At 36.5% G+C, this 22,981-nt stretch overlaps 1 long non-coding RNA gene across 1 annotated transcript in view; it reads left to right on the top strand.

Annotated features, from left to right (window-relative positions):
* LOC107582096 (uncharacterized) overlaps window positions 1-8,843 on the top strand; it is an 18,744-nt gene extending 9,901 nt beyond the window's left edge. The window contains exon 3 of the long non-coding RNA XR_001608902.1: window positions 8,773-8,843. This is a non-coding gene — a long non-coding RNA (uncharacterized lncRNA). The remainder of the gene's footprint in view (window positions 1-8,772) is intronic.
* Window positions 8,844-22,981: the final 14,138 nt, after the last annotated feature.

The raw sequence follows: 22,981 nt of genomic DNA, 5'->3' as shown, positions 1-22,981 counted from the left end.
GGGGTCTAAAAATCTAAATCGCTTATTAATAAAATGATAAAAATGCATATTCGCTATAAAAATGGGTAGGTTTAGGTTTGGAGGTAGGTTAAGTGGTCTAAAAATCTAAATCGCTTATTGATAAAATGATAAAAATGCATTGATACGAATATCTTAATGATATAAAAGATACGTAAATATGTTTACGTTTTTTTTAGCTAAAAATACGTAGCGATTTGTACTTTTTAAACGTTGAAATACGTCTAAATTGTACGTTTTAGGTTTAATAAAAACTTACAAAAGTGTACATTTTGTGCTTGTAAATGTTACGTATTAGTACCTACGTATAAACATGAGACCAGGCTGGTCTGTCAGTATGATGGTTCTCTTGCACTCCACATCCATCCACAATGTATTTATTTATTTTATATTGTTATTCTTTTTTTCAGATCTTAAAATGCTGTTTGATATGCAAGCCTATTTGGGATTTTTAAAAAATAAAGACGGTAATTGCAATCTGTTATCTCATAATTCAGACAGTTCATTCCCCCAACCCCCCTGCAAATTCTGAGTTGACATCTCATAATTCAGACTTTTTTCTCTGAATTCTGAGCTTACATCCCATGATTATGTCACTGTAATATAGCAAATATTGATTAGAAATGTAATATATTAGAATAATTAATTTTTAATTATAATAATTATAATATATGCTATAAATAGCCGTCTGTTTTTTTGGTTTAGTAAGTCTGTGACCCCTTATCAGAGTAGATACACATCACAGTGTCCCATAAGATTAAAAAGCTAAGTGCCATACAATGTCTCATGGTAATGAATGTGTGCCTCTTTATTAAGTTTTTTCAGACCGTTGTCTCTCAGAAAGACAGCCACTTCATCTGCTAATATCACGTCTCAACAGTGCAGGTCACCCAGGTCAGTTTAGAATGAAATTGCTGCTCAGGTTTAATTCTAAAATCGTATATTATCTTTTGAAGTGAGAGAGAGAGAGAGAGAGAGAGAGAATAAATGTGGTGGATTTTCATCTATTTTCTGCAATAGCAAAGCAGCTCAGACAAAGATAAAAACTCTTAAGAGAAATTAAAGAAGTTTCATGTAAATGCTCCAGTGCATTAATTAGTATCACTGTTACTGGAGGTAATTTATCTAGGGCTCTGTAAAGGGCCATTATTTGTCCATTCCTGCCTGTTCGGATGCAATTACAATGACTTAGTTCCACAAATTTCACTGTGTTAAAATAACTTGTCTCTTTATGATCAATTTGAGAAAATCCCAAAAAACATCTTGAGCTTCAGTTGAAGCAAGTACATCACATGTCCCAAATTGACTTTGATGTGAACGAAGACCTAAAAACAGTGCAAAATCTAAAATATTTCCTTTTCATTTTCGTCACATTTTTCAAAATCCACACACTTTCTAGATTTTCAGTGTGGTCACAAACCTATCAACCACACTGCATTTAAAAATAAAAGAAAGAATATGAAATATAGTAAATCAAAATAATAAAACCTTTCCACAAGTAAACTGTTCTAAATGTGTCATGTAAACAAAGAGTCAGTAACCAGTCAGTGCACTGTTTTAAGTCACACAGGCCTTAAGTGAAACAAAAAAGACAGAACCCAAACCACCAGTGCCATGTGTGAAATCATGGGAATACTGTCAGAAATACTGTCACAATTCAATCTGTCAGCGAGACAGGAAGACAGCGGAGTCAGGTCGTGAGCATCATAGAGAGCCAAATATATACTGAGTCACAGACCCTGACATGGGCTCCTGTTTCACACTTGCTGGAGAGAAGAAAAAAATAATTTCTTATCCCTCTCTCTCTGCCTCTTTTTGTAAAAAAATTTAAAAATGTTAATATCTAATCTGTAGTCTCATATTTAATCCAATATTTGCTGAAATATCTCAGTTTCTGAAGAGTTTCGATCCAATGTGAAAATTATTTGTCAGGTATCCTAAAAAAAAATGTATATCTAAAATAAATGGCTGTCAAAAGTTAGTTAAAATTACTTAATAAACCTGAATACATTAGATTAAAAATGTGTAATTTTCAAGTGTCAGACCAGGTAGAAATTACAGTTTAAAGGTGAAGGTTCATTTTTTAAAATGACAAATATTTTGACTTATTCAAACACCTAACACATATATTATATTAGATATTGTAACAGATCGGCCAGGCTCCACCACCCCCCAATCACAACGATCCCTCTCACCTGAGTTCTGAGCACCTGCACCTGTCACCAATCAAGCACCTCATTACCAGCCTGCATAAAAGCACACACCGCAGACACCCTCACTGTCCGGTCTCGTATACACGTAGAGGACTCAGTGATTTTGCCACTACTTCCATTTGAATACTTCCTGCATTACTTACCTCCTGTGTTCCTCCTAGTGTCTCCTGTTCCTCCTAGTTCCCGGATTGCTGAGGTGTGTGCTCCTCCTGCCTGCATTCCAGCTCCTGTACAGCCAAAGACCCGGATTACCCCGCTCATCATATCCTTCAAACTATTCCCTCACCATCACATCCTCTGAACCCCACCCCAGTACTCTCTGTGACCAAATAAACCTATTTGATTTATACTAACCTGTTGCGTCAGACCTCTTCCGTTACAGATATATTATGCATACAAATATTTGAGTGTATTAAAAGTCTGATGGAAGTGGGCAGGTGATATATTCTTCTTTTGGTCACAATTCTCTAATTGGTAGAGATTTCTCTGTAGGATCATGGGCAATGTAGTTTTTCAGCAGGAATTCTGCTGTTGAACACCATTGTTTAAAACTTAAATTGAAATAACTTCAACAAAAGCAAATACCATTGATTAAAAACCCAGTAGCGCACAGTGGGTCCATCTTTAAAGCTTTATAAGTTATAATTCAAAATCAATTCACCTATGGAGAAAATGAATGGGATTTTTACTTCTAGAACCCAACTGTTACATTCTATGCTTTTCAGGGGAATCAACCTACAAATGGCTTACTAATATTTTCCCCTGAATATTAACAAAACAAAATAAAAATTACACGCATCACTTTTAAGGAAACAACACATTTTTACATTGTGGTATTCATTGTTCTAATCAATTATATTTCCATAATCTGTCAGAAAACAAACATTTTCATTTAAACTCAAATCTTCGACCACTGCTTCATATGCCTTGTTATTTTCCCCTCACGTTTCTAGTCATTTCTCACTCCTTCTATCTCCTATCCGACCATTTTTTCCATGCTGTCCCTGAATAAAAATGAAGAGCGCATCCGTGGGTGCTCTGACGCTCCACCATCTGTCCAGGGGCTCAAATTTACACCCCAATATCTTCATAACTCACACACAAATACGCAGAGCACCACACAAGCCAAGAGAGCTCCCAATGACATCTGAAGGTCTTGGGCTTTAGCTCCAGGGCTTGATGATTTGAGTGACTGATGTGTGTTTTAAACGCCACTGCAATGAACTCGCTGGTAATAGAAAAAGCGAGTGAATGAGAAGGAAGGAGAGTACAACAGGAAGAAAAGAGAAGGAATGCTAAGAAGGCAGGGCAGCACTCTAATGTTGCAAATTCCTATGTTTGGAACAACACTACATACTACTCTGACTGTATATTTCATATTATCTACTGTTTATCTATTTACAAAAAAGCCAAAATTTAAGATTTTGTAGCCAAATTGCAAAATTTCTTCTACTTACATTACGCAGTTGTAACAAACTAATACATGTAATGGATATTTGTCAGTCATACATGAAAGAATTATAGAGTATTACTAATAAACTAAATGTGTTTAAATAAACTGAATGCATTTTAAAATGCACAATAACCAGGTTTATATATTTAGCTCTTAAGTTTTAACTAATTAAATATTGCTTGTTCCACAGTTAGCCATATTTTAACCATTTTCATATTGACAGATTTATGCTGGTTCTAAGCAATTTGAATGAAATGTGTTTTGAAAATATGATTATTTAAATAAAAAATGCAAATAGTTAATGATAAACTATACCATGATTAGTTAATCTTATTAGTGCAGATAAAAAGGGCATTAAACAACATACAGTAAGACTACTATTGTCCGATTCACAAACAAATAATTCTTATGAACCAGTTATTTTAAATGAGTCGATAACATGCAGTGCAATAAGTGAAGTGCAGTTCAGAAACAAATGACTTTTTTATTCAGTTCTTTTTAGCGAATCAACAACATAGAGCACAATCGGTGAAATCTGATTCATTAATGACAGACTCTTTTGAGTCGTTTGCTGTAACAAAAACATACAGCAGAACCAGTGTAGCCAATTCACAAACAAATGACTCTTTTGAGCCAGTCCTTTTAATCGTTCAGAAAGACTCACAAACTCAAAAGCTTGAATCAGAACACACACACACACATATATACATATATTAGGCAGTGTTCGAACTATAACGTGGACTTTGGGGGAGCCCACTTGTTTTTTTTTTCATGCCCTTGCACGTGCCTCAAAAGAGGGCTTACAATGACTTACAAAGTGTAGGGATTTCTAAATATGAACTGACACCGATGTCAGCCATCACAAGGTTTGCTAAATCACCCAGCACATGAGTCCCATATTCTTACTAAACTCAACTACTCATGAGATCGAAACTAATTCAATCAGGAGACAACAAAGCTTTCTTGGTATCAAGGACTGAAAGAGTTCATTCACAACCGATAGAAACCCGCTATGTCTTGTGACCACCAATGGATGGAACCATTATGTCCAGAACAGGAAAAGGATGAGTAAATTAACTGATGCCCTCAGGCAAGCACGGGATATACAGCGTGACGCCACATGACTATCACATGTTTAACCACCTGCTTCCTGCATGACTGAAACCCTTACTTTCTTGTGTCACAGACAAAGAAACAGAACCTTGCATGACTATTTTAAAAGACAAATTGTTTAAAAACGTATAAGTAGTGAAAATGTATCCACTGTATGTGTTATGCCGTATCTATATATTTGATGTGTTTATCGAAACCATGATATCTCAATCTTGGCCTTATAACTTTTCGTTTAGTGATTACGATTACTGTGTATGCAAAATACCTGTTGTTTGAGCTCGAATGAGAGCTTGTCTTATTCGCCGAACATTGGTGTTAGTGAAAAGTTTATATTTTGTATCATTCTCTGGTGATAATACTTTTATCAGAAGATATTTAAAACTTGCAGAAATACTCTCCACAAACAGCATGCGATTCATGCATGATAAGGAACAGTATGGGGCGTGGCTAAGCCACCATCTGATTGGACAGCGACCTGTGGGCTGAACAAAAGTCAGCCTGCTTAAAATTGGACACAAAGCCCTTTCGCGCCGTCTTATGCTTGGGCTCGCTCTCTCACTCTAAAGAACTTTGGCTTTCACCTTGGTGAGCGCGACAAAGCGCCCCACGCCGTACCATCGCACCAGCGAGACCATCTAAGAACTCAAACACTTCAGAGAAACACGATCTTCAAAGTCTTGCAAACTCAGGCTTTTAGCAGGACTGCTGAAGCTCTTCGTAGACCGGCAACCAACCAATCCAATGAGGGGTTTCCCAAAAGAACGTCAGCGACCAATCAGCAACGGGGTTCCCTCAACAGACATCCAGGAAGCCCGCATCAGCAACGGAATCACCTCAGCTTGTCAGCTGTCAACCAAAAGAATGCAAGTAACGAACAAACTCTTCAAATCTGCTGAACTGGTGTTGAGCTAATTTAAGCAGTAAAATTAAACTAAAATTCTCTGCTTGGTAAATTCTCTAAGGTGAATTTAAATCACTCATAAAACGAGTTAGAACTTGAAAGCTTCATAGAATTCAGTCATCTGAAACTGTATGTGTGTGTATGTGTGTTTTAGTTTAGGTTTTATGTAATCTAGAATAGCCAATAAAATTCATGTTTCATTTATAAATAATCATCATCTGGTGTCATATAATTTCAAGGTTAAAACTTTGCCAAGATCAACGTTACCTCTCTAAGAGCTGACAAATTATAAAAATTGTGTTAACCCATGGCCAGGGAGAACATAAAATGCATATTCAATTGGTAATATACACTGACATCTTCTCGCTGGCCGAGTAGCTGATAGGGTGTAAACCATTTAAATTAAAATTCTGTTTAATCAGGTGGACCTCGAGTTTTCAGATTCGAGTCCTTTCAAAACCTGAATGAATTAATAATAATGAATTCCCTACAATTACAAATGAATAAAAATTAATTGCAAAAGATACATAACAGCTACAAGTGTATGCACTACTTGCTTTATGCAAGCACTATATAGGATAAATCACTATACAGGATTTACCCTATTATACTTTATCGACACTAATTGATAGGTGAAACAAAAAACAGCCACCCACAAATAGTCTATAAACAAAGCAATCGGCTGTCTTTGCGTTTACATGACCAACGGTTAAAGTTACTCGTCGTCAGGCTACAGAAGAATACCATAATTCCTCCGTTCAATTAGGCCTAAGACATCGCAGACCTATAATAACCCAGCCACAACACATAATTGCGAATAACATGCCTTACCTTAACACAGAATCGACCACAGAGTCCAGCTTTTATATTTTTTCTACGAATCTTTGAATTAACATGTACTAAACATGAGTGGAATTTGCACCGCAGTGCCCCCACACCTTGATGCTCATGACAAGAATAGCATGTATAGTTATCTTTATTGAAGTGAATTAGGTTCAAATCGCCGTCATGCATGAATGAATGAATGATATTTTTGCACTTTTACACATAATAATCCACTAGAATAGCCAATAAAATTCATGTTTCGTTTATAAATAATCATCGTCTGGTGTCATATAATTTCAAGGTTAAAACTTTGCCAAGATCAGCGTTACCTCTCTAAGAGCTGACAAATTATCATAATAGTGTTAACCCATGGCCAGGGAGAACATAAAATACATATTCAATTGGTAATATACACTGACATCTTCTCGCTGGCCGAGTAGCTGATAGGGTGTAAACCATTTAAATTAAAATTCAGTTTAATCAGGTGGACCTCGACTTTTCAGATTCGAGTCCTTTCAAAACCTCAATGAATTAATAATAATTAATTCCCTACAATTACAAATGAATAAAAATTAATTGCAAAAGATACATAACAGCTACAAGTGTATGCACTACTTGCTTTATGCAAGCACTATATAGGATAAATCACTATACAGGATTTACCCTATTATACTTTATCGACACTAATTGATAGGTGAAACAACAAACAGCCACCCACAAATAGTCTATAAACAAAGCATCCGGCTGTCTTTGCGTTCACATGACCAACGGTTAAAGTTACTCGTTGTCAGGCTACAGAAGAATACCATAATTCCTCCGTTCAATTAGGCCTAAGACATCGCAGACCTATAACAACCCAGCCACAACACATAATTGGGAATAACATGCCTTACCTTAACACAGAATCGACCACAGAGTCCAGCGTTTATATTTTTTCTACGAATCTTTGAGTTAACATGTACTAAACATGAGTGGAATTTGCACCGCAGCGCCCCCACACCTTGATACTCATGACAAGAATAGCATGTATAGTTATCTTTATTGAAGTGAATTAGGTTTAAATTGCCGTCATGCATGAATGATATTTTTGCACTTTTACAAATAATAATCCACGATGATCACATTACACAAAACTGAAATTCCACGTCAAAATAATACATTGTAAATATTTTTTCACAAATCCCGTATTCAGGGGAGCCCATATCTTATTAAGGGGAGCCGAGCTCCCCCTAGCTCCCCTGTAGTTCGCACCCTGATATTAGGGGTGGAACGATACATGTATTTCGTACCGAGCCGTCACGGTACGGACATCTCGGTTCGGTGCATGAGGCCGTACAACGAATACAGGCAATTCACTCCCAATCCAGATGGGGGCACCCGCAGCAATGCAACGCTGTTTGATAACGGGCCACCAGCAGAAGAACATCGAATGCCATGAGTTGCGCACTTGAAACAAAGCCCACTAGACAGTGACCATGTGCTGATTCTGAATGTGTCTCTCACAGACTGACAAAGTAGTATACTTTAGTTTAAAGGCTTGTGCACTCAACTATTTGCGAAATGGAGCTTTGTGCTCGTGTATCCTACCTCTCTCATTCGGCACAAATCCAAATATTCCATAATATTTCCATATTTGTGATGTAACATATCTGAATGATAAACTATTATTTGTTATGTAAATTATAGGCTTTGTACTTCAGTCGCATGACACAGAGGCGGGCGCGCTGATGTTTGGTTCACTGTATTTTATTTTGATAAAGTGCCAACTGCGCTGTCAAGTTAGCAATGCTGGAACTGATGTGTTGTGTGTGTGTGTGTGTGTGTGTGTGTGTGTGTGTGCGCGCGTGCGCCGGCGCGATCACTTCAACTGTTTAAAATACCAGCAGAATCCACTTTAAACACTTATTGTCTTATTAATAATGCATCACCGTATAAAGGTCTGCTTTTATTTGTGTACACTCACAATGAAAACGAAACATTGTGCTTTTGTAAAATAAAGAAAACAAATAGGATGTTGCTTTCTGTCATTTGAGTTTCCTTTCTGTGAACAAATTAAGCCTGTCACAAAAATGAACTGAAACTCAGCGTATATAGGCTAGTTACGTGTCGCATGTTTTTTTCTCTTGTTTCTCTTTTATCTGTAAACTAAATCAAATACATTTCAAGAATTGATTCCTTGTATGTATATTTGTACTGCAGATTTTATATATATATATTGTAATGACCCGGCAGTGAGCGCTAGCAGCCAGGTGCATTATGGGTATTTGTTTAGAGTTGATTTATGTGTTAATTAAGCAAGATGGTTGGGTTTTTGCGTTAGCAAGGTTATGTGTGTTTATGTTTAAGTTAGTTCGGGTGGGTTTGCTGCCCTGTTATGAAAAAGTGTGGCTGTCACCGTCATGGAGAGAGATGTGTAGGGGAGGGACTTGGCGATATGGCCTTGAGTGTGTAAGTTCTTATGCTATGTTCAGAATAAAAGGAGAAAGATGACAGTACTGCCTACTGCTGATTAGTTCTGTCTGTGCTACCATTCATAGAGACACTCAGGGTCGTGCGGTGAATGGGACGCAAATGCTCGGATGCACTTTCAGCTAACCAAATTAAAAGTCTCAATGTGTAGATGCTAGCACCCTGCTAGCAATTAGTTTAGCAAAAGTTTAGTAGCCTAGCTTAGCTCCGGTTAGCCCCACGTTCTATAGAACAACTGGGCGTTGTTACAAAATGTAATAATATTTAGTATTTTAATAACTAGGTGGACATTTTTTTTATTTGAACTACTGTCTGTTCAAAATAAATGAAAAGAAACCGAGCATAGTAGATTTTTTTTTCTGTTGTACTGAAATCGTATCGAACTGTGACCCCCAAACCAAGGTACATTCCGAACCGTGACATCTGTGTACCGTTCCACCCCTAATAAATATATATATAAGGGATGCACGATATTGGATTTTTGCCGATATCTGATATGCCAATAATTTTCAATTAATTGTGGCCGATAGCCGATGCTGATAGTGATATATAATTATTTAAAATTTTAGTTAGTTTTAACTTAAGTTGAACTTATTTGTTAGAATAAAGTTATTTTATAATGACAGTACATTGAAGATTTGAAAATAATTATAAATAAACTATATATTAATCACTGCATTTATTTTTTCAGAAAGATGCAGTGGTAACCTTAACATTTTATTTTATGATTTAACATTTGTAAATGGTCTGAACAAAAGAGTTGTAAAAATTCTGAAAATCTTTTAGAGCTCATAATTTGTTTAAAATATATAACATATTACACATTAATGAATAAATCAGTATATATAAAATTATTTAATTTAAGTGTCATGTTTGTGATTTTTTTTTTCATGTAAGCTATAGCTTCTGATCTAAATCAAAACATACTCATGATTTTATGTCATCAATTACTGCTTTATTTAATCAGAAACACAATCTAAATATTATTTGTGTATTTTGCTTTCATTTTATTAGATGTAGGCCAACAGTGCCCCCTATGGAATTAAAACTCCTTACTGAGCGGATTTAGGACCCGGGGGGAGGCTGCTTCCACTGCACGAGCTATTAATGTTTACTCTATCACACAACAAACATGTCATTCTGTACATGCATTCTCAGTTTAAATGCAGTGATCCAAAACAGTGAATTCAATCACCATTCAGGCAAAACTTTGCTTCAAATATGAGCCACAATGCTGACATGATCTAATCACACTGTTTTATTTCAGTTTTTCTTTTTTAATAAATCTGCAAAAATGTCAACAACTCTGTGTTTTTCTGTCAATATGGGGTGCTGTGTGTACATTAATGAGGAAAAAAAATTAACTTAAATGATTTTAGCAAATGGCTGCAATATTACAAAGAGTGAAAAATTTAAGGGGGTCTGAATACTTTCCGTACCCACTGTATACACACACACACACACACACACACACAGTATATAAAGGTCTATAGAGAGACAGAGAGAGAAGTTGATGAAGGAAGGCGATATCAAAGCATAAAAGTCAGAGAAATTGAAGGAGGTTGAGAGAAGAGGTGCAAGGAGGAATAAAAAAAAATGTTTTGTTTTTTTCCATCCGAGATGGGCAACATTTGGTGGAGAGATTCTTAAGATGGGCCGAGGATGTGACTTTCTATCACTCGTCTGATTATATCTATCGGAAATGTGCTGGGGAATTGTGTTCTGTCTGTGCTCAAGGCTTAAGCACTTGTCAATTTCATTCCTCTATGGCAAACGATTACTTACAGACCCCTCCGACAGCAAGCTAATGGGCTCCTCAGATCTTGGCAGAGATTAGATGGTAGGACATTGCGAGAGATGGAGCAGAGGCTGAGAGGACATTTTTAAGGAAAATTACGCAAATGACCTTGGTCTACTTATCATTGCGCTACTTGCCAGGAATGTAGATGGTCTCCTTGGAAATTACAAATGATCTGAAACTCACTTGATCCTTTTATACTGGTGTGTGTTTTATTTTTTTATTTCTCAAGGCAAAAAGACAAAAAAACACTGTAAAACAGTCGCTGGAAGTGAAACATTTTTCTTTTCTTAACCTCTCCTCAGGTTATTACTGAATTTAAAGCAGTATTTTAAGGTTAAATAGAAGTTAATCTTTCTTTACAGAATCTGTGGCATGCTGTTGATTACCAGAGAAAATAATTTAGACTTTGTGAAAACAAACTAAAAAACATGTCAATAGAAATGCAATCACAACAGAAGTCTTTGGCTACCCTATAGGCTTTTATTGCAAGTACAGACACAGTATGTTATCAGATGCGGTATTAGTTGACTAGTTAGACCGTATATCAGCCGAGTTGTGCTGGTCAACAAGTTATGTAGAATAATCATTAGCGGCCTAATATTTTTGGAATGACATGAATATAAAAATGTACATAAGGTAAACATAGACCCATCAATTGTAATTTTAGTATAATTTAGATAATATGATCAGTTTTTATTGAAAACTTTTATTAGTATATACTATTAATAATTTGAATAAATTTTAGGTAAAGTTTTAGTAATTTTGTTGTTTGTTTTTTTGTTATTTTTATTTAATTTTGTTTAATTCATTATATAGTTTTTAAGTTGTATTTGTAATATTTGTATTTATTATTAATTTTAGCTATTTTAGTACATCAAGATTTTTTTATGTTTTATTTTATTTCAGTTATTTTTTTAATGGATTTAGTCCTAGATAATTAGTCATGTACAAGTTGTTGTTCAAGCCCTACATGTCGGTGCTGACAAGAGTTAACTTGTATTTAACCTGTAATATTCCTTTAACTAGGGTTGGGTATCGTTTGGGTTTTTTTCGATACCGGTGCCAAATCGATACTTTTAAAGAGTCTATGCCGCAAAAGTTAACATATTTCACATACTTTTGAAAATCTAGTGTTTAGTTGATCCTGATAAGCGCTCATTGTCACAGTTGTAAACATGATGGCTTTCTTCTTCCATGAGGAGGTTTGGTGCCATTGCATCTTTCCAGGTGGAACGTTAAAGAACGCTGCGCACACGTATCCCAGAAATCCTGTAGAATTCAACCAATCAGATGATGACTTCGAAACTCCTGAAGTGTTTCCAATTTACGTGTCCACAGTTATTTACATGCCTACTCTAAGACTGAGCAATAGTAATAAAATCGACGGACTTCCAAGAGAAAGATATATTTCCAAACAATTATATATTTATATACACTGCCTTTCAAATATTTAGGGTTGGTAAGTTTTTAGTTTTTTTACTTTTTAAGTCCGCGTGTTTTCCGCGGTATTGGGCTACTTTAACACTGTTGACGTGGGTTGTTTTTCATGTCCGTGGGTTGAAGCGACTCCAGAAACGCATGCGAATTTTACCAGAGGAACCCTACCGAAAAACTAGTATTTTACCTCCTGGAACGTGATTTTTCTTTTTTTACTGGGGAAACCCCTCGAAACGCAATTGGGCTAGTTTTGAGTAACAACTGGGCGGGTTTTGTTGCGAAAACCTGGCAACCCTGCACTACAGCTATTTAACAAAATACAGTAAAAACATTACATTCTGAAATTGTAGTACAATAAAAAAATATATATTTTTCTAGTGTCATTTATTCAAGTGTTGGCAAAGCTGAATTTTCAGCATCATTACTCCAGTCTTCGGCATCAAACGGTTGATCCTTCATATGTGAATCATGCTAATATGCTGATTTGCTGCTCTAGACATATTATATTATTATTATTATTAGTGGTGGTAGTAAAAAAAAATGGTGCTAAATAGCACTAAAAGTGGTTATTTTGCTCTTAATCCCAGGGGAACCACTTTAAAGGGATAGTTCACCCAAAAATGAAAATCCTGTCATTAATTACTCACCCTCAGGTTGTTCCAAACCCGTAAGACATACATTCATCTTCGGAACACAAATTAAGATATTTTTTATGAATTCTGAGAGCTCTCTGACCCTCCCATAGACAGCAATGTAATTACCATGATCAAGTTCCAGAAACATAGCAAGGACATCGTTCGAATAATCCATGTGACATCTGTGGTTCAACTGTAATTTTACGAAGCTACGAGATTACTTTTTGTGCGCAAAGAAAATAAAACAATGACTTTATTCAACAATATGTCTCCTCCGTGTCACCCTGGCTCCATTTTGGAGAGTATCCACTGAACATAAACAACATATGCTGTTCTGTGTCAGTGCATGGCGGAGCTGACACAGAACAGTATACATTGTTTACGAATGTGTAACTCTCCAAAATGGCGCCAGGGTGAATAAAGTCATTGTTTTTATTTTCTTTGCATACAAAAAGTATTCCCGTAGCTTCGTAAAATTATGATTGAACCCCTGATGTCACATGGATTATTTTAACGATGTCCTTACTACGATTCTGGACCTTGATCGTGGTAATTACATTGCTGTCTATGGGAGGGTCAGAAAGCTCTCAGAATTAATCAAAAATATCTTAATTTGTGTTCCGAAGATGAACGGAGGTCTTACGGGTTTGGAACGACATGAGGGTGAGTAATTAATGACAGAATTTTCATTTTTGGGTGAATTATCCCTTTAAAGGCGCTGTATGTAGGATTGACACCTGGTTGAACTAGGTATTACAGTCCAAATTCAAAATATTGGAGAGGGTTTTTTCACCCGGCCCCTCCTCCTCAGACTTGACGCATACGCAGGTTGCCAGATTGACGACACCAGCAGGAACTGATCCCTTTCGTTTGGCAGTTTCCATGACTGAAATGAAATACGCTGTGTTTTCCACCAACTGGCAACCCGGGGGGCCAAAATACAATTGCGTAAACTGGCAACTGGCGGGTTACAAAGTCCAAAACAGAGACAGACATTCAGACACGGAACGCACATTTTCAAAGGAGAGTAACTGACTGTAGCACTGTTTTTCAGATAAACAAGTATGTTAACTTAGCATGTTTCTTAAACATCTGCAAACATATTATGGTAATTTTATGCTTTAGTAGAGTCAAAAACATACAGCACCTTTAAGTGCTACATAGCACCTATATCTTTAAAGATGGTGCTATATAGCACCTTAACCACCCCAAAGAACCGCTGAAGAACCAATACAGGTACTTTATAGGTGCTCTTATAGCACTTAAATTGGTTCCCCTATAATTACGAGCCAAATAACCACTTAGAGGTGCTATATAGCACCTCAACTACCACAAAGAACCGCTGAAGAACCTTTTTTTTTGTGTGTAATAGTAGTAGTAGTAAAGAAGTAGTATCAATGTTAAAAACCACTGTGCTGCTTAATATTGTTGAGGAAACTGTGATTTTTTTTCTTTGATTCTTTGATGAATGAAAAGTTTAAATGAGCAGCATTTATTTGAAATAATAATCATTTGACATGTCAACATTAAACATGTCTTTACTGTCTTATCTTTTTGAGCTTAGTCTATTTTATGAAAGACAGCAGCCTGAACATCCTTCAGAATTTTTTTTTGTGTGTTTCATGGAAGAAGGAAAGGCATAAGAGTTTGAAACTACATGAGGGTGAGTAAATGTTGAATGAATTTTTATTTTTAGGCAAACCTTTAAAGAGAACACTACATGTGATTGTTATACCAATGTCTACTTATGTCTACTTTCTCAAACTTTTGATTGATTTGCCAAATCCCACATCCTTTTTACAGACAAACTGTTATTTTTAAACAATTCCTTCTTGCACAAGTTTTATTTGTGCCTAACTTAATACAATACAGAGGCAACACGTCGGCAGCTTTTGAGAGTCTGCCTGGGATACACACACACACACACACACACACACACACACACACACACACACACACACACACAGAAACAAGTCTACAGATGCTGAAATTTATTCAAATATGACAAAATAACCTAGTTTCAATCAAAGCTAACATCAATGTCAAGGATACCTCTGACATGGGTGAAAAATGGGGGGAGGTAATATTAGCTAAATCAGCAAGGCAGTGCCTGCTTCAGAGAGGAGATATTAAGAGACGGTGGAGGCTAAATAGGGTTGTTTTTCTGTAGTACAGAGTAATGACTGTTGTGTGTGGGGAGCAAACATAATCACTTGAATGCATGCTGAAACAAATGCACCAAATTATTGCGTTGAGAGAAAACTATACGTAATGGCATCATTACATCAGGCTGTATTTGTTGTTTTCTTCTCATTTTGCTCTCACTCTCTGTCTATTTTCAGATCTGCCAAACATTTCATGTTGGAGAGTTTATTTTAGCCAAACAAAAACTAATTTTATGTCCTTTTATCATGAAAAAGAACCAGTAATAGATTGATGGAATGAAAAAATAAATAAAATGTTCCGGATGCAGCAATTAATCAGAAAATTTGAACACTCTGTGACTGCTGTTAAATTAATTTAAATGTAATTTAACACACAATGTTGTTTTCATCATAATGCGAAACCCAATTAAGAGAGTTCAGAATGCATTTGCAGATACATCACCCTTCGTAAACACATACAAACCTTGTGCACATTAAATTTATTTATGTAGCATCATGCGGCAAAATCCTGCTTATCTGTCTTTACAGCACACAAGTACACAGCACGGTAATAGCAACTAAAGTGGATTTGAAGCATGATTTGAAAAACGAGAACAGACCACAGGTTAGCTCTGAACAGCGAATAATAAACGGATGTATTTAGTACCTGATGAATCTGAGGGAATTATCACGGCAGGCAGAGATTGTTTGATGCAGGAAATGTTAATTTGCCGTCACGATAACGACATTAATTAATCGTGCATCACGTCGGCGTTTGAAGTAGTCACAACAGCGGCATGGATTGCGGTTATATCTCCTTCCGCTATTCCTCGAGGTAAACAAATGCCTGTTGAATCACATGAAACCTTTGTTTTTGTTTGCTATTAGCAGGCATTTATTAAAAGTGCTGTAGCCAAAGCACAGATTTCGTTTAATGAAGTTGTATTTGCAACCAGACAAAAGCTGTGCATCACACAACACTACAATCAGCTGATTATGATTTCAGCCACATAAGGCAGCAGATTTGATATACTATCTAATTTAAAAACACAGTGATGAGCCTTTCCTGTGAGAGATTCAAATGGAGGAAATTACAAACGGGCTTGGCACATGAGCACAATGTTGTCAATGTGAGTGATTCTGTAAAATGGATTTGTCAGGTGTTGTCCCTGCTTTGATCTGAACCCCAGTACGAAAGATGATTATGCCCTGGAAACACCATGGAGACGAGTTGGTAATCAGCGTCACTGATGTATTACAGAATTAAAACACAGCAAAGACTGAAGAATCCAAGATTGTTTTTTTTCCCTCCTTTGTGAGAGATTAGGCATGAATTTGATTAGACTAGATAGTGAATTACGCTCACATCCGCACACAATCGACACACTCGCTAGGTCTGTGCAGAAATGGTTCTCTTGAGCCAAGCACATGGAGAGTTGTCTCTTATTGGCCTGATTACTTCAGCTGTCTAGAAATCAAGCTCCGGCGTACTCACCCTCCTCCATGGGTGGGATGGAAGACTGTTTTCTTGTAAACAATCAATGTGGGATAAACGTGGCGTTCACGGCTCTGAGGCGGCCTGCTTTCCAGCGTTTAAAGTAGTAGTCTGGCTCCGTCGCTAACAATTAACGTGTTTAAGTACACATGACTGCTGATTCCATCTGTTTCCTTGTCTGTCTGTCTACTTTTTAAACCATCTCTTTTTAGTGGTTGAATCACTACTACATCTTGCAGCTTTTCTCCAAGTCTTCCATCCACCTCCTTCAATGTGACAGCTTGGGGAAGGACTTGAAATGCATTCAGAAAAACACATACATAGGTTTTTGTTTTTTTTTCCATAGAAGTACTGACAAGTGCTGGCAAATTGGGGACCACAACTGCAATCTCTGGGGTGACTTCAAATTGTAGTGTGAAGAAAAGTTTCAAAAGTAGAGTGCTCTAGCACAGGTCAACTTGAAAGTTGTATTCAAGTAGACTGTTGGCAGTCAGCTAAGAGCTTGACAACAAAACAAAGTTATTTGTAGCTTTGAAGCTGAAAAACCCTAGTGAATTGTATTTTGTTGTGTTCCAGAAGTTGGACCCATCTTCTCTATTGAAACAAGTTGGTCTGAAGAGTAAATTGGTGACCTGTAACCGAATACAGCAATATAGTAAAGTGCTGAGATCTTAACCTTTATCTCTCACAGCCGACTCTGAGGAGCCATGGCACTGGAGGTGATTTCATTAGCGCAGCGGGAGGGCACAAGGGTGGCGCGACCATGCAATGTCGTCAGTCTGGAATTGCATGGGTGGAGCTGGAAACACAAACCGCCCCACAGACCTGAAAGTCGTTACCATACCCGCTAATTAGCTTCATTTGCTAAGAAAACAAACTGGGGCCAGATGGTGAGGCTAGCGAGTATTAATCGATCTCGAATCCCACACGACCACATGCATGAGTTGGAAAGTGGGTTGTCCGCACAAAAGACATTAAAAAGCTTCATCTCCTTGAGCAGATTGGTGGTTGATGGTTGAGAGAAGACAAATTAGCAGCAAAAGAGACAGATTTGAGTGAAAAGTATATTTGCGGGTAAAAGACAGGTTTTTGGCGAGCTAAGATTAAGGATTTTGGGTCTAAACATTTAACCACCAGCTCACGCCAATGGAAAGATTGATTACTCTGAGCTAAAAATGCCACATCAGACATTTCATATTGAAACCTGTGGTGTTCTGCACAAATAATGCAACTGATTGGATGCAGTATTCAGTCCTGTGAATATTTACGACTGTTGCATTAAAAGTATAAACTTACTTTTATATTTTATATGTAAATTTATTGTATGTATTAGTTATATTTCTATTATTTGATTTTTAATGTGCATATCCATGTATGTAGGGGATCTGTGCATTCTAATAGAGTCATCAATTAGCACACAATTAATTGTTTTAGCACTTTCTGTAATTCACAATTTCATTATTTCTGAGTGAAACAGGATATTCAAAGAGAAAAAAATGTTGGACAGGACTTAATTTGATCCATTGGGAACTGATCAGATGGTGTCCAAAATAGATCCAAAGCAAACTGTGTGTGAGTATGCTATTTTATAAGAAAAGCAATTTCAGAAGAAGAGCAAGAGTTATTTTTTTTTATTTTTTTTTTTTTAAATAAATAAAAACATGCACTGATGAATCACTCACAATAAGTAAATTTTTATGTCATGTTGACTGCATGTGGCAGGCACATAAGACTGAATTCTGTGAAGGAGGGAACAATATGTAATTCACATAGAAGCATGTTTGAACTGAAAATAATACTTAGCAGTACCCTATTGCAGTGCATTTTGTGCCTGATTTCATTGAATTATGTATAAGTATTCATATAATACAGTGAATTAGCCCCTATGTGTTTAGGAACAGCATATGCATAACTTTTTTTTATATCGCTTTGGGTTATATAATATATGTTGCATATATATGATTTCTTTCATTCAGTTTTCTGCCAACTGTATTACCTACATTCTGTGTCCAACATCTGTAACCTTGAGCATTTATAGCTCAGAGAACGTAGTTCTCTGTTTATGACCAGGTAGACGGGAAAGACTCCATTCTTTTTGTGGTAATCTAACTAAAGCACTGAAAAGAACACAGAATTCAATAAGTAAAGAGGATCCATGGTTTCTCTTAATTCAGTTCCTGATCTTTGGGTGGCCAACAGCCATGAGAGGACTGGTGGCAATATCCCTTTCATGCTCTACACTCATTTTAACTAAATAACATGATTTAGGGATGTCTGCTGGTAATTTAATCTTGTAATGCTTCTCTACTGAGACTGGCGTCGTAGCTCTGAGGTGTTTTAGTGCTTTCTAAGGCGAGTATCACTGTTATTATTGCTCATACTTCTGATTTCATGACTAACCTAGCCTAGGTATTAAATGTTAGTGCATAACTTGCCCTGCATACATGCTACTGACATGAATGATACATCAGTCAGTCAGTCACATTCAAACACATACAGTACATAATTCGATGCATATTGTGGTCAAAGTGTTTAAAGCGGATAGGAATTCACTGTAGGACTAGACTGCACAAGAAGAATCAGTCTGGTGATTAAAGTATTGCTTCTGAGCATCTCATGACAGGAAGAGAGAAGCAGAGAGTAACTTTTTAATGAGAACCTCACAAAGACGGGGGAAAAACAAGTAGTGAGTGTCATATAAAATTACAGCAGTTTGTTTTGAGAATGTTTATTTGTTTTCAATGCTCGTCCCTCTGTTACAACTTCTTTCTAAGACAAATAGGTTAGATTGTAGTATGAATTTTGTTTAAATTGTTAAAGGTAGGGTTGGGTTCCGAAACCCGGTACCAATTTGGCACCAGTACCTATGTAACCGGTATGTAATAGAACCGATTCAGAACGCAGATTTCGGTGCCATGCCTGAGTGATCGATTGAAATATTTGTCCTCTGGTTCTCCGAAACAGACGTAAGAAGCATCATCACTGGCACCGCACGTGAAAAATAATTTCCCGACTGAGAAAATGCACGTGAACTCAAGTCGGAAAGCTCTAATACAAATCCAACAAATCTTTGTAGTAATGCGAGTGTCCATGTTGTTTTCACATTCTGACTTAAAAGCACAACTCGGGAAATGAGAGCATCTGTGGAGCGACTTGCTCTGATGGCAGCAGGTAGTCTTCTGTTAACTAAGCTAAACATACTTAAATTAAAATGCCTAAAGCTAAACCTCCCTTGTATTCACATTTCTAAACCTGTTGTCCAACAAAAAAAAGAGAACATTATAACTTTTTTACTCTACAACACCAGTCAAATGCTTCCTTTTGTGATCTGATGTGGCCTCTTGTCACAGAATGAGGCAGAAAATATGTTCCATAGGCTACTTTAAAAAGAATACATCGATTAGCAATGGATTACAAATATACTTAATTATTATAAAATACCAGAGATGGCTTGAATAACGCAGATAAACTATATTGTTGCAGTCGAGTGTTTATTGTCTTTGTTTTATCATTCAAAACATTTATATGTTCTGTTTACTCAGTTACAGCTATAATAGCAATGCCTTTGTGCATATAAGGGATTTCCTGGAGGGTCACGAGTTCACTACTTCTGTGACTGGATTTACTGATTTTCTGTGCGAGGGTGCCCTCTGGCGTCCAGTATGAATGAAGCAGACATCATGTGTCTATAGTGCTAATGGCCAATCCATAATTTTTATTTATTTATATATATATATTTTATAAGTATCGGTTCAGGCACCGTTTAGGCACCGGAACTGTTTTAAGTGGTTAAAATACATCCAAAAGTTTTACACACTGGTCTATTATTGTGGGGACATTTCCATACCCCTAAACATGACATGTCACAAATGAAACATGATTGGTTGCTTTACCTGTCAGTCATATGGCCTCTTGGACGGCCATTCAAAGCTGCCAAGGTTCCCAGACCTTCTGCCGTCAGTCTGAAGTCTGTCTATGAGAGACTAGTATAAAGCAGATGAAAACTCTAAAGTCATTTGTGGGTTGATTTCCTGAAGAGTTTAAATATTGTGCCTCTGTAGAACGACTTCTCAACCAATGGTGTGAGTTTGAAGGCGGGTTTACCTGTTTTGTCTGAACAATAACAGACAGGCAGGCAGTTTCTATCTTTGTCTATCCAGACGGTGTGGCAGATTTCCCAGTAGTTATATAGAGACCCGCTGCACATCATCAAGGATCCAGTCTGTAATTCCCCCTCAGAGCAGTGAGGATGCACATCCTGTTTGAAGGGAAACAACTCACTCAGTTTCCTGCGCTTGTTGTTTTGAGTCTGACTGATTTATGAGTTTATGGAGGGCTTGGGTAACACTCACGGAGGGCTTCAGTGAGCGTCGGGTTGCAGATAACCACGCTGATTTGAATCATAATCACATTTCTTCTCCACATCTAAGGGAATGTTGACCTGAAGATGAGTTTCAGTTTATCCTGGCACTGTGTAAACTTCTGCTTCAGTGCTAAGAGAGGCAAACACACGCACACACACACATTTAAAACCCATTAATTTCCATTAGGTCCCCTCAGGCTGAACAGTGCGTTGTTGTTTCTCTCAGTCTTCAGTATTTAGGCTGCCAAGTCAATCTTGCACAGTAAGCTTATCTACATGGCGCTTAAAGACAGGCTCAGGATTAGCTGGGCCTCACTCACTATGGCAACGCACCGACAAACCATTCGTACATACAGACGTATACAATCTGCATTTTTATTACACACCTGTCTGGAATGCTTGATTCTGATAGGTCAATCGTGGCATTTTTTTAAATTATAATCAGTATTAAATGTCCATTTATTATTTATTTGGTCAGTAGTCATGTCATAGGTGGGATAATGTTTTTTTTTTTTAAATAAACCCCTTCAGGCTTAATCAAATATATGTATAATATTCTATATAATGGCAGGTTCCCCTTGTGACAACTTGCCCCATATAGGCTCTGCTTGTTACAAATGGACAATGTTTGTTCAACAAACAATTTTTCTGGTAATAATGGTGGAAATATTTAGAACTTCTATAACCAAGGCCTTAGGATATGTGTTAAACACACATTTAGTCAAAACTGATCCAAGAAAACGATGCTCAGATTCAGGGGGAAAAGTGTGAAATTTGATATCAAATCAATCAAAAACCTTAAAAAGCCATTTTCTCAGCTTTATTGTTGGCTTAGTTACTGCATTTTGTCAGTTTGCAGGGCAGAGAAATGTACTTCTAAAAATAAACCTACAGAATAAACCTTGGAAAATTTATTGGAGTAGAAAAAGTATGACATCCAGCCCTGGTCTTCCCTATGCAGTTGTCAGGAATGTTTTGTGATCATTTTGCTGAGTCATCAAGTCACCATCTTCAGAGTCTGCGCATCCCTTATACCTCTTTCTTTCTCACGTACAGTACATGAACGTACACAGAAGCACACACTCGACTGGCCTTAGGGAACCAAAAACAAACAGTGTTAAATTGCAAAGCATGCAGGTTGCTGCAAGCCCTTGTCATCTGTTCACCGGTCAGCTGTTTATTATCAGCAATCAGGTGTGTAGATATAAAACAAAGGGAACTCCAGGAAAATGTCAATTCCCATGCCAAAACTCTGTCACTAACCTTGCAAGTGACCTTCTCTCAGATTTCAGTCTTCAGATGTCAATTTAGTCAAATTGTTTAATTATGCCTAAAATGCTAAATACATAGCTTGTATTAATAGATAATATAGATAATAATAATAATAATAAGTAAATTAATTTATTAAAACAACAATAAATGTTATTGCTTATTATTATTGTTATTATTATAACAACATCATTAATAAAATAATTATATAATAATAATTCTAAATTAAAACAAAGATGTTGTGTTAAAAATTATTAAAAACCACAACAACAACAACAATTATTATTATTATCATTAGTAGTAGTAGTAGTAGTATGACTGTTACAACAATATCTCTAGTGATAATAATAATAATAATGATTATTATTATTATTAGTTGTTGTTGTTGTTGTTGTTACTAGTATTATTAAATAATAATAATAATAATAATAATAATGTTCAGTCCCACTTTATATTAGGTGGCCTTAACTACTATGTACTTACATTTAAATTAATAATTTGTTACAATGCACTTATTGTGTACATACATGTTTTTACATTGTACTTATATATTTTTTAAATGCCTATATGTAGTTACATCTGTAACTACATATAGGTATTTAGTTACATCTGTAATTTATGTAATTACATTTATAAGTACACTGTTGACCCATCCCTTACACCTGTGCATGTTTGTGTTGTTTCAGAGTCTGCTGAAAATGATTGAATAAAACAACAACAAAAAACATCATGGAGCCAGGACCCCCCTCCTCTTCCCTATAGGCCCAATGTTTGTAACATTCCTTAGGGCCCTTTTTTACAACCTGCCCCCCAAACGGTGAATGTGAAATACATTCTAACAAGCT

Source organism: Sinocyclocheilus grahami, unplaced genomic scaffold, assembly GCF_001515645.1.
Source record: "Sinocyclocheilus grahami isolate Dianchi unplaced genomic scaffold, SAMN03320097.WGS_v1.1 scaffold3.1, whole genome shotgun sequence".
Lineage (NCBI taxonomy): Eukaryota > Metazoa > Chordata > Actinopteri > Cypriniformes > Cyprinidae > Sinocyclocheilus > Sinocyclocheilus grahami.
Note: the sequence above shows the minus strand (reverse complement) of the source record. Positions and strands in the feature narration are given on the sequence as shown.